Raw genomic sequence first — 13684 nt, 5'->3', positions numbered from 1 at the left:
CCATGCTTGTGTGATCGGCATCTGGAAACTGGCAGTACGGATATATGCATAAGTTTCTTTTTAGTGGCTAGACAAACTCTTACATGACACTCATAGATGTTTTGGGGGGGGTGCTGTACCGTTTTCTCCGATTCATACCCAAAAAATTAAATGGCCTAATGCAGAAAGTCTTTACATATGTTCGAAAGGGGTTTTTCTATTTGAAACCCCTCTGGCATAATGATTTGTTGTGCCATGGATCTGTGAGGGTCTGACTGCTGGCACAGAGAACACAAAGGTTATAAAATAATCATCTACATTGTGTGATCATTACCAATTCATTACTTATATGAGCTTTAATTATGGATCTGAAATACCGTAATCATATTTACTGCTGAGGAAAAGAAGGGGATATAGACAATATCAGGGCATAGACAGAAAAAAAAACATGTGCAAAGCAGTTAGATGTGAACACAGCGTGGACAGGCCATCAATCCAACTAGATGTGTCTTATGGGAAATATAGTTTTCGGGATATTGCATTTCACATTTGCAGGACTGCTTTCCAATCACATTGCACTTGTGTGAAAATAGATTCTGCAGTGCCTTTTCCTCTGTGCTTGGTAGGGCATAGACTTGGGAAAATACAATCAGACCCAAGAAGTTTCTATTTTACTGCAATGGAAACCATTTTAATGCAATAAATATCTGTATGAAGATTGATATACAGCTTACTGGATATATAAATTAACTGTAAGGCCAGTGGAATCCTTATAAAAGTATTTAGGAGCCTATGTTTCATAGATGAATATAATGGGCCAAAAGACTTAAAATAAAAAAGTTTTCCCAAGTATTTATCTTTTTATGTCATTCACTTTATTCTAAGGATCAATTCAGCTCCGGTAATATCACATGTAAACCGCAGTATAATACCTTTTTTCTACAAAATAATTTGTTTTTGTTGTAACATACAAAGAATGATAACATTTTTATTTTTCCATTGAAGGAGCTGTATATTAAGACTGCACTTTTGAGTGTGTGGCCCCTTGTGATGACCTTTTCTAAGAGTCCCCGCTATCTCTGATCCTTTTTAGGGTGCCTTCACACCTACCGGATCCGCAGCGGATCTCACTTCTGCGCAGAGATCAGCTGCGGTTCCAGTATCATTCACCCCTATGATAGCACATACTCGCAGCGGGATTGACATTCCGCTGTGAGTATGTGCTTTAACTCCCTGGTGCCCGCATCCCCGTCCCATTAGCCCCGCTGCCGGCATCCTCCATCCCCGCGCCCACATCCCGACGCTAAGAGCATACATTACCTGCTCGGCGGCGCAGCTACAGTGAGCGCCGCTGAGCAGGTAATGTATGCTCTCGACGGCGGGAAGCAGGATGCGGGGATGGAGGATGCCGGGGATGATGGGACGGGGATGGAGGATGCCAGTGGCGGGGCTGATGGGACAGGGCTGTGGGCACCAGGGAGTCAAAGCACATACTCACAGCGGGATGTCAATCCCGCTGCGGGTATGCGCTATCATAGGGGTGAATGATACTGGATCCGCAGCTGATCTCGCTGCGAATCCGCAGAAGTGAGATCCGCTGTGGATTCGGTAGCTGTGAAGGCACCCTTTAGGGGTTTTCCAGGCATAATAGACAGGATAGCTCATCAGTTACTGATCGGTGGAGTGCTAACACCTGGCACCCCTGGCGATCAGCCATTTGGTGGCCACACTACACAGTGAAGGGGGCCTGCAGCAGTTGTCTCTGTTCACTGTGTAGTGGACAGGCTTGGTTACTGCATCTCAGTTACCATTTACTTGAAAGGGAGCTGAGGTGTAATTACAGATTACTATCACTACACATTGATCAGAGACAAACTGCTTCCGGACCCATTTACTGTGTAGTGCAAATGACTAATGAGCTATCCTGAAAAAAACACTTTAAGGCTGGGTTCACACTACGTATATTTCAGTCAGTATTGTGGTCCTCATATTGCAACCAAAACCAGCAGTGGATTAAAAACACAGAAAGGATCTGTTCACACAACGTTGAAATTGAGTGGATGGCCGCCATATAACAGTAAATAACTGCCATTATTTCAATATAACAGCCGTTGTTTTATAATAACAGCAAATATTTGCCATTAAATGGCGTCCATACACTCAATTTCACCATTGTGTGGACATAGCCTTTCTGTGTTATTAATCCACTCCTGGTTTTGGTTGCAATATGAGGGCCACAATACTGACTGAAATATACGTAGTGTGAACCCAGCCTAATACCATAGATTGTTTAAAACTACCAGAGCAATGTATGCTGTTGTTGGCTATGGGCTTGTGTCAAAGTTGATGATGAAATAAGGTTAATATCTTTCCTCCCCTCCCTATAGTAACCTTTTCCATCATTCAACTCTAAAAGTAGTGCATGTGCAGTGTGGTAATATAGAACTGGCTGAAAAGCTGAGCCTATCCATACAACACTGCAAAAAAGAAACAATTGTTATTTCTGTGTGTTCTCCAAACTATGAAAATATTATGTTATTTAAAGTGATATTGTCGCCCCCCCCCTCCCCCTTACTCTATGTGTGGTTCTCAACACCACCCACAAGCTTAGATGCTGCATATTTGATACATACCTCTAGAAAACATGTCTGTGTCTTTTTTCTGCTCTAAAATTGCTTCATAGCAGTTAGGTGATCTCCTAAGAGAAAGGGGCCCAACTGTAATGAAACCCCATCTAGGTGACACTGTCCATCAATAAAATGAAGCAATTTTATAGGAAAAAAAAACCACAAAGGCAAGTTTTATATAGTTATATATATTGAATGTGCAGCATCTAAGCTTGTGGATGGTGCAGAGAACCGCACATAGAGTAAGGGGGGTGACAGTATCACTTTAATCCACATGTTGAATGTTGTAAACATTCAATAACATTCAAAAATGCTGTCAATTAACAACTACAGATCACAGTGCAAAAATATTTTTTTATTTAGTAACTTGTCATCTGGTTTCAAACATCTTCCCTACAAACAATATCCTATGTAATCTATAAAACATGTTTACATCACTTTGTTTTAAAAACACAGCTAGGTGTCTGAGTTTCCCGCAAACTGCTTCCCAATCCCTGTTAGGGGAATACAATTTCTAGCAGCAGAGAGACCAAGATTTTAACACAGAAATAATGGTGTGGCTTAGCAAGTTACATATAAATGCAAGCTATATCAGTCTGCCTCCAACAGGAGGCCCATGCTGTGTTCGATAGCGTCCACATTGTGCCTGAAAGGTTAACTCAAATGTAACCTGTCATCTCTTACTACCCAAAACATTTTGGGCATCTTAATACACAGAGCTGCCTTCTGATTGAAGCAAATTCCTTCCCTTCCCTCCCTTCCCTTCCCCTCCCCTCCCCTCAATATGGCAACTATAGTGCTGTACTGTGTAAATCATTCAACCTGCACAATGCCAAGCTGTTCAGTTATGTGCACCTTGCAGTAGGTACTGACCTGTTATTGGTCAGCGAAGTAAGGAAATGGAAGTTCCTGTGTATTCTGCTGTCTTGCCCCCTAAAATAGAGACAATAATAAATAGTTGTGCATCATGCTAGGAACTCTCAGGGGCTCAATAAAAGCAGTGATAACACTAAAATTACCTTGTCACCTGTCTGAAAGGGTAAATGTAACAACATGATGCAGGTTTTAAAAGTGTATTTAAAAGTACAGGTAGGTTTAAAGGAGTTTTCCAGGCTGATGGACTGATGAACTATCAGCAGGATAGCTTGTCAATTGCTGATCAACATTGTGGCAACACACAGAACCCACGCTGATCAGCTGTTCAGTGCCTGCAATACACAGTTCATTGTAGCAGTTTATCTTGTTTACTTTGTAGCAGTAACGACCTGCAACTACAGCTCTTGTTTGAAGTGAACAGGAGCTTAGCTGCAGTTACTGGTCTCCACTGTTACCTAGCATTACCCTGCATATATTTGAAGTCTCTCCACCCCACCCTCTTCCCTGAGCGCTGTTGCATTGCTGCATTCTAAATGAAAGTGCCTTTCTGTGATTCTGCTGACTCTCCCTGTGATCTAACCCATGCCTGTTTCTCGGTTTACGCTTTCTGTCTGACCCTTATGTGTATAGTGTGCCTCTCCCGTTGCCGGCTCAGACTGTATGACCTGTCTTGTAGCCACCTGCACTGATCATTTGCCTGTTTAGTTCGATTCCTGTCTTGTCTCTGGTATAGAGATAGGACTTTTGGTCTGAAAGCAGTTCGCTCTCTTATTATGCCTTTGATCCCGGCCGCATACTTGTGCTCACGGGAATATGCGGCCAGGATATTCCAGGGAATCCCTGTTGAATTCCCTGGAATATCCTGGCCGCATATTCGCGGGAGCGCAAGTATGCGGCCGGGATCACAGGCATGATGAGATAGCGCTGATGCCGTCGCACCAAAAGTCCGACGGTCCGCTCATCTCTACTCTGATACTGCACTGACTCTCTTGTTGACAACCCAGCCTGCTCACCGCGTATACTCGGCATACTTCCTGGTGCTTTGCACTGACTCTGTCTTGTCCTTGGGGGCCATCTGCTGCTCACACCAAGCCCATGCTTGTGGAGCAACCGACCTGGTATCTCTAGGTGCAAAAGTCCAGCTTCTGCATTCTAGAGAGGGATAATTGGGCGCTTAGACTCTGCTCCCTGGTGTGGCCCAAAGCCAAATGGGTTGGGTAGCACAGTGGATGTACACTCGCTCTCTGTCAAATCTCTTTAAAAGCAGTTTACACCCCAGTACAGCAGCACAAAGAATTAAACTCTTTCAGTGCTCCTGGCATCATAATGAACGATATTTGGGGAATTCTGAGGTCTGGTCTTCAGTATACAGTCTGTGCATAGAGTATATTGCAGATGTGTAAATGGCCCCTTAGTGTTTTGTCTAAAATGTACTGAATGTAATTGTATATTTACATTAGTATTACTGTATACTATAATATATATTTGTGTGCTTGTATCAATTAAGTAATATAGCACAGTGAATCTTTATGTATAGTGTAGTGTAGTATATAGGAACTTGAGACAGTCATACTAGATTAAGTGTGAATTCATTCAATTCACCATTGTTCTTGGCCTAATGTTTATGGGGAATCCTTATCTTAGCTACCTGTCAGCTGGATGTTTTATAACTGTGTTTGTGAGAGTCTTCACCTTCTCCCCCAATGAGAACATGATGCTGATCTATACTTGCCCAAAGTACAGGGGGCTAAGGGCCTTGCTGGAGTGTTGGTCATCCTTAGTGTATAGATGCATGATACTCGGGGGACTATAAAAGCTGATGCACACAAGCAGGGGGGGGTGCATTTTGGTGGAACAGCAGAAGAAGATGGTGTGTACGGTCATCTCTCCCGGGTGCCCCGAAGACCGGGCGGGGCCCTCACCTGGGATAGCTAAGTATATTGTACTGTATCCGACTTAGCTTTGTATTCGTAGCTTCTGTATTTGTATTTGTATCTTCTGTATCTGACTTAGCTTTGTATTTGTAGCTTCTATATCTGACTTAGCTTTGTATTTGTAGCTTCTGTATCTGACTTAGCTATGTATCTTGTATTATATTTTTCTTGCTTTTATCACTTAAGTAAACTATATTCACTTCTTATTGTGTGTGGACATATTTATTCCCGCATCTTAGAACCTACTATAAAACAATTGGTGTCAGAAGTGGGATGCATTTATAAATATGTTGCGGTATGGAGAGAGTAGAGTTTTTCTGTTGTTGTTTTGCTGTTTGTAGTTGCTTTCTCCCTTGGAAGAATGTTCCCAGCTGGTGTTGAGGAGTTCACCCTGGGGGGGAGAATAATCCCGGTCACTCACTACGTTGGTGCTGAGCAGGGCACATTACGGGAATGGAGTAAACTGTGCAGGTTTATATTTGATGGCTTATACAGGTAGAGTGAGTGTCTGCATTAAGCTCCCGGTCACTCACTAAGCTGGTGCTGAGCAGGGCACTTTACGGGTTTGGAGTAAGCAGTGGGAGGTTGCTGTTTACATTTGATAGCCAGGCCCGCTTCTGCCATGAGGCGGAATGAGCCTTTCGCCTCAGGCGGCAGATATTGCTGTCCGGCAGGGAAGCGGCATTATGTCCCCCCTGCTGTCATTTTTGTTAAGTATCCCGTCACCCGCGCTCTCCACATCCCGTCAGGTCCCGCAACGTCACGGACCTCCAGGCTGTGGTAAGTGCCCGGGGTCGGTGGGGGACGCGCTGGGGGGCGATCACCCCACTCACTCACCACAGCCTGGAGGTCCGTGACAGTTGCAGGGTGACGTCGCGGGACCTGACGGGATGTGGAGACAGCGGAGAGCGCGGGCCGGCTGCGGCGTGGCTGGCTGGGGGGGGGGGAGGTGGGCGATGCCGGCCATCACCCGGGGTGGCCGCCTGAGGTTTGCCTCAGGCGGCAGAGACCCCAGAATCGGCCCTGTTGATAGCTTATACAGGTAGAGTGAGTGTCTGTATTAAGCTTGGAGATCAGGTGAGCCTGATAGATAATAGAACAGTCTGCTAGGGCAGTATAGTGGAAAATGAAAATGTGTGCTGATTATGAATCCAGCAAACAATGGAAGCTTGTATGTAATTGTAAATGTGAATGTTGAAAAAGTTAAGCTCCTTGGAAAGCTGATTTGCTGGATGGAGTGATTTTTTTTTTCTCTGTGTATCTTGTTTGAGCAGATTTATTGCCTATGTCTGTACCATGGAGTTGGTGGGGGTAGTGCTATTGCATAGCAAAAGTTGATCTTACTAAGGGAAATGATCAGGGATCTGTTAGTAAGAAGATGCTAATATGTGACAGATGATGGTGGTTGTGTTTGTTTGTACTTTATGTTTTGAGCAGTATGCCATCCTGCAGGAGCTGGGGTCAGACACATCCCCTTGATCAGTAATATGTCTGTTGTCTGAGGTCTGGTGTTTCTAATGATTTTTGGGTAGTCATGTTGTGTGTTACTCTGAAAGCTGCAGTTAGATTGTGTAAGATTTAGACAATTCTAGTGTTAGGTTTAGAAGGTTTTGGGGAACTAAAGGAAAAAGCTGTGCATGGTTCTAGGGTTGAAGATTTATAGCCCCACATAGAAAGGCATGTCTAACTGTTTAGAGGGTTTGTATTTTTAGTCTATAATTGGGAAACCTGTGTGGCAGTATGGAAGAGGAAGGGTTAATTGTCTTGTGTGAAGACAAGTTGTATGAAGGTTGAACAGTGATCTGTCCAATTGAAAACAAAGAGATTTCACCAGTAGAAGGCATAGCAGTGAATTCTCTTTATACTGTATGTTAGTAATGATGATTTTAATGTTAGTATCTTATGATATAAATATGTTTGTTTTTCCTTTCCAGGTCCAATGTTTCTTGGTGAGAATATATACAAGAAGTTATGTATGCATGGTATGGGTGTAATGCTCATTAATGAGTAAGGGATGCATGAAACATGGGTGGTTTGTGTGAAGCTGCAGATCGTGTGCAACATGAATAGCGAATATCCTTAAAGGGGTAGTGCGGCAGTAAAAAATTATTCACAGAATAACACACATTTATGCTCAGCCAATCGCGGCTAAGCAGCTGATGACACGGCAGAGGGCGCCCGGCACTCGGGAAGATCGGAGGTGTTCGGGTCGGCAGGCCGAAGATGACGTTTGGCACAAGATGGCGGACTGGCGCGACACGGATCAGGTAATGTATAATGCACTACACTTCCGGGTACACGGGTGAGGGTGGTGGGACACGGGAAAGGGGGCCGTTCACAGACATAACATACATTACAAAGTTGTATAACTTTGTAATGTGTGTTATTCTGTGAATAATTTTTTACCGCCGCACTACCCCTTTAACCCTTTGAGGACCAGGCCCGAAATGACCCAGTGGACCGCGCAAATTTTGATCTTAGTGTTTTCATTTTTCCCTCCTCCCCTTCTAAGAGCTCTAGCACTTTCAGTTTTTTATCTACAAGGCCATGTAAGGGCTTATTTGTTACAGGAATAGTTGTACTTTGTAATGGCGTCTTTCATTCTACCATAACATGTATAATGGAATTCCAAATATATTATTTATGAAGATATAAATTAGTGAAATCACAAAAAAAGAATGCAATATGGTAACGTTTGGGGGGTTCCTGTGTCTATGTAATGCACTATATGGTAAAAGCGACATGATACAATTATTCTATAGGTCAGCCCGAACACGACCATATGCAGGTTACACAGATTCTCTAATGTTATATATTTTTTTTTAAATGAAATCCTTTTTTTGGGCAATTAATTATAAATAAAATGGGCCTATTGTGACGCTTATAACTGTTTTATTTTTTCACCTACGGTGCTGTATGGGGTGTCATTTTTTCCGCCATGATCTCTAGTTTTTATTAATACCATATTTGTGAAGATCGGACGTTTTGATCACTTTTTATTTTTATTTTTTTTATATATAATGTAACATTAAATCGGTAATCCGCGCACTTTTTTCCCTCTTTTCGTCTACGCCGTTTACCGTTCGCAATGACGCTTGTTATATTTTAATAGATCAGACAATTACGCACGCTACGGTATTTTATATGTTTATTTGTTAATTTATTTTTATATGTTTTATTTATATAATGGGAAAGGGGGGTGATTTCAACTTTTATTGGGGGAGGGGTTTTGGGGTGTGTTAGCGTTTTTAACTTTTTTTTTTTTACACATTTGAAGTCCCTTTGGGGGACTTTTACATCCAGTACTTGGATTTTTACACTGATCATTGCTATGCCATAGGCATAGCATTGATCAGTGTTATCGGCGCTCTGCTCATTGAGCCTGTCTGTTCAGGCTTAGTGCAGCAGATCGCCGATCGGACCGCACGGAGGCAGGTAAGAGGCCTCCGGGGGTCCGTTTTACCGATCGGTAAGTGACAGGGGACTCCCCCTGTCACTTACACTTAAACGCCGCGGTCGCGCAGCGATCGCGGCGCTTAAGGAGTTAATGACACGCGGCAGCGTGATCGCTGCAGCGTGTCATTACCGGTGAGGTCCCTGCTGTTGATTGCAGCCGTCCCCCACCTGCTATGAAGCGCGCTCCGCTCCGGAGCACGCTTCATAGCGGGAGAAACACCCAGGGCGTACAGTTACGCCCTAGGTCGTCTGGGGACAGACTTCCATGGCGTAACTATATGCCCTGGGTTGTCTAAGGGTTAAATTGGAAATAGGGAAAGAAAATCCAGTGGTATTGGTAACCATGTTACTCCAATAATGATTTTTATTTTAAGTGTAAAGAATTGTGACAATCACCCTAATATGTTTCCTTTTTCACAGTTTAGCAGGATGGGCGTCTGAAATTTGGCTTTGTGAAAATGCTATTAATTGCCGGCTTATTCCTTAGGTATAAAGAAATGATGGAAATTTGTCCAGAAGGAAAGCAATGACAATGTGATATTTTTGTATATTTTTGTGTATTTTGGCCATTTTTTGTGTGAGAATGTATGGTGTGAGGGGCCCTCGCGTGTCTTGTCTTTGTGTTCATGTTTGTATTGTTTTATGGTCTGTCTGTATTGTGACACATCAAGACATACTGTTAGTAGAAGTTCATGGTTTGAAGGTTACAGACAACTAAAGAAAAGTAAGGGAGTCCAGTTCACCCAACATAAAGGGGGTGGGGACAAGTGACAGATGGGTGGGAGGAGAAAGGTGGGGTCTCATAGGGAGAATGACAGCCCCATAAGCTTAGACATTACCCTCCCAATGATGTCATAGGCCACCAAAGAAGAAGATGAAGAACCTGTTTGAATTGACTGCAGATACATGCTTGGTGTGTGTACACATGGTGTATCTGACATGCTGGCCATTTATTTGATGAACATGTGCCTGATAATATAAACAATCGTGGGGTGGCAATAAGACAATTGTATTATGGATTGACAATAATAATCAATAATGAGATAATGATGTCAACACATAAGCCGAGGAGTGATTATCATTTGAAGAAGAATGATTACATGGTAAATGAATAGAACCTACTATAAAACAAGTACAAAGCGGCCTCTCCAAAAAAGGTATCCAGGAACATATAAGAGGTATCAGTGGCCTGTTACAAATCAATATGTCCAATGTTTCTAAATATTTTTCTTTTTTTTAACAGATTGTTGCTTCCTTGCAGTTCTTTGGCTTGGGAAGAAATAAAGTTTTGTCATGAAGAAAACTAAATCTATACCTATGCTTTCTGTAGAATTAAACATATTTCAAATGTACAAGTATTCCTTAAAATGTAAAAAGCACGAAAAATGTTCCTGGTCGGAAGAAGTGCAGATTGCAAGAAATGGCTGTTGTCTGGGAAGGACCGTCGCTTATCTTCCTTCTACACACAAGCTACTGTTTATGTGAATAAACAGACTGATTTTGCAGCAAGTTGGTGAGTACAAGTGCTTTTTTAATGCTTTTTTACATGATTGTATCCTGTTTATGGCTGCCTTCAGGAGGCGAAATCATCCCGTCAATTCAGTCCTAGCTCATATCTAGTAAGCTGAGTGGTGCCAGTATCTCATAATGCTGTTTATTAGATACCATACAAAGCAGAAAAACAGCACCAAATGTCAGTGATAATACTTGCTTTCCGCTTTAAGGGAAGAATCTGAAAGATGCTTTCCATACAGTGTACAAGCTTCTATTTTCAGACACATTACAGGTCAAAGCAGCTGTGCTTAATTGATTAGAAGAGAGAACCCAACCAGGAAGAAGCCTTTTAATACGATATATCTGCGTTACACAATTATAGAGAATGATGGTTCTCATACATTAAAAATACTCTTTATAAAGGCATGTCATGATTACTTTCTATCAACCCTACCTTCAGAAACTTTAATAAGCTATGAAAAATACTAGAAAAAAAAACTCTAAAATGCTATATTAATTAGATGCATGTTTTAATTGGCATATTTATCATTAGATGGATTATTGTCCAAAAATAGCTCGGAAGTTGATGCTTAGATTCTTTCTATAATAACCTCTTTATTACAGAGCTGCTGTATATCATGAGCACTAATGAGAAGACCGTAGTATTAATGTTTTATTATGCTAATAATGGGATCATGTATTTCCATTTCCCTAGTTGCCTTTCAATCTGTGTTAGCTTATTTGTTTGGTTTCAGTTAGGTTCTGTCTTCAATAGGATGTCCAAATAGTTTCGATAGACATTAAAAAAAATTGTAAACAAAAGCAACTACTATTTGGAAATGTCCAGATCACATCTATTGGAAGTTCTACTAACCCCCTCAAGACCAGAATATTTCTATTATTTCTGTTTTTGTTTTTTCCACATGTTTTTAAAGCCATAACATTTTTCAAGGACTTGTACTTTGCATTGACACCTTTTATTTACCAAAAGATGCATGGCGACAAGAAACATTATTTGTGGGGAAAGATTGAGAAAACAAAACAATATTGTGTGATTTTTTCCCACAGCAACCAATCACAGCTCAGGTTTTGTATCTTAACAAGCTCTTTTGGTGGGAATGACCAGACTGAGTGTGTTTTAGGCTACTTGATAAATCTGGGCCAATATGTATGTCACAAGCAGTATGCAGACCCCAGCCCACTACAGGGAGAGGCAGAAGTGGCTGTTGGCAAAAGCATAACAGAGATTCAGAGACAACAGCAATATACACGGAACTAAGACCATTGCCACCTAGTGTATATGTGGAATACCCATAATGTTAACATTGGGACTTTAGAGATGTGAATTCTTATTGTAAACTGTGCGTTTTCTATGTGGGTCTTTTAAATACAATTTTTAACTCCTGATTTTGTCTTCAGTAATTGGAGATACATATCAATATCTACTTTCTCACTTTGCTGTGATTTTGTGGGAAGTTGATTCTGCACAAGCATATGCTTCTTTAGCCATTATATAGATTGTATATCTTTACAACTGTGGTCTCCAAACTTTCTTACATTGAGAGTCACATTCAGCACTGAAACATAGTTGCAAGCTTAGTGGCTTAGTGTTGGACTATCAGAAGGCATCCTGCAGCAATTCAGGGACTTGGGAAGCCACTTAACGAGAATAAAAGCATTTTTCTAAACCATGCAACAGTAAAAGAACACATGTGAAGTGTATGGGCTACAAGCAGCAATGTCTTTCTTTTACATCTTACAGCCTTACCGTTATGAGATTTTTAAGCAAGCAATAAAAATTGTAAAAGACAAAAATGTGGAAATTTGCTAAAAATAACTATGCAAGAAAATGTGGGGCATCTTGGGATTAGTCTGTGTAAGTCACACAAATGGCAGTGTTCCAAAAGAACCAGGGGGCAAACAGTAAGGAGCCAGTAATTTGTGAAGATCTGTCCATATGGTGCAGAACTTTCTTTTTAAGGCATTACTAGAAATGTTATTTATACCCTACTCAGTTGTAAAATTACCAACTTCACATAAATCAGTGATATATGCTATTAAGTTTGTTTCACAAAGTGCCAAATTTATAAGGAACTCTTGCAACGATAGGCCTTGGTTGTCTTTCAAGTACCTTTACATTTTCTGAAGGAATTGGGTTTTAAAGGACAAGTGCCATGAAAAACCTTTTCCCATTAATTGAAGCACATTACAAAGTTATATAACTCTGTAATATGCTTCAATTACCTATTTGCCTCCCATCCCTGTCTTTTCCCCCCTCCACCCCTCACCAGGAAGTGTCCTGACTCTCACACAGACCTGATTACTGGGGAGGGGGGAGGCTAGTGTAACAGGAGAAGGAGCTGAGAGAAGAGCTTGGTGACGGTGACGACAGTAATCAGGTCTGTGTAAGTTAGGACACTTCCTGGTGGGGGGTGGAGGGGGGAAAAGACAGGGAAGGGAGGCAGATAGGTGATTGAAGCATATTACACAGTTATATAACTTTGTAATGTGCTTCAATTACTGGGAAAAAGTTTTTCATGGCACTTGTCCTTTAAGCATCTGCAGTCTTTTGAACTGGCAAACATGCATGTAGGCATGTAAAAAGTATATTTAAAAAAGCTTGCAAAATTCAAGACACATTTTGCTGTCTTTCTATAACACTACTGTTACAGGGCACATACATCATGATATTAATAAAGTGAAGCTTGGCTTGGAAGCACTAGTGTGGAACTCCAGATATCCTCAGTAGTTATAGAGCTATAGATCCAGTTGCCTAAGGAACATAAAACGTAATTCCCGAGCCCTGCATATATAGTACAGTACAAGAAAAATAACAGTGCTGCCCAAGTATAACATGTTTGTCTTTATGTATGTTCATTGGATTTGTTCCAAGTGTGCCCAGGAGGCCAATCTATGCTCATGCACTAGTAGCCCTAAATAAGCTGGCAGTTGCACACAGTTTTTTTTAAATTTTTCATCCATACCTAACAGCTGAACTATCACAGAGTCTATTGGTGAACAACATTGGCAGCTTTATTGTGACATGCATAGACATAAATATTTATACCTAATAAAACTCATTGTCAGTTGTCCATGCGAGAAACATGCAATGTCCAGAATTATGCCAGCTATCTGCAAAGATTGGCCTTGGGTCTTATGTAGTTTAAAGGGAATCTGTCAGCTGTAATTTACAGTTCAGAATGCTGACGCTGTTAGGCCTACTTCACACGTCTGGAAAAAACATCCGAATTTCCAGACCCATAGACTTTAATTAGTCACGGATACCCTTCCAGATTTATCCGAAAGGGTGTCCGTTCC

General features: G+C 41.5%; 1 long non-coding RNA gene across 1 annotated transcript in view; it reads left to right on the top strand.

Moving 5' to 3' along the window:
* LOC138794919 (uncharacterized) overlaps positions 1-13684 on the top strand; it is a 47673-nt gene that overhangs the window by 2997 nt on the left and 30992 nt on the right. The window contains exon 2 of the long non-coding RNA XR_011363528.1: positions 10116-10385. This is a non-coding gene — a long non-coding RNA (uncharacterized lncRNA). The remainder of the gene's footprint in view (positions 1-10115; positions 10386-13684) is intronic.

Source organism: Dendropsophus ebraccatus, chromosome 1 (assembly GCF_027789765.1).
Source record: "Dendropsophus ebraccatus isolate aDenEbr1 chromosome 1, aDenEbr1.pat, whole genome shotgun sequence".
NCBI classification, from domain to species: Eukaryota; Metazoa; Chordata; class Amphibia; order Anura; family Hylidae; genus Dendropsophus; species Dendropsophus ebraccatus.
This window is presented reverse-complemented; position numbering and strand designations above follow the sequence as displayed.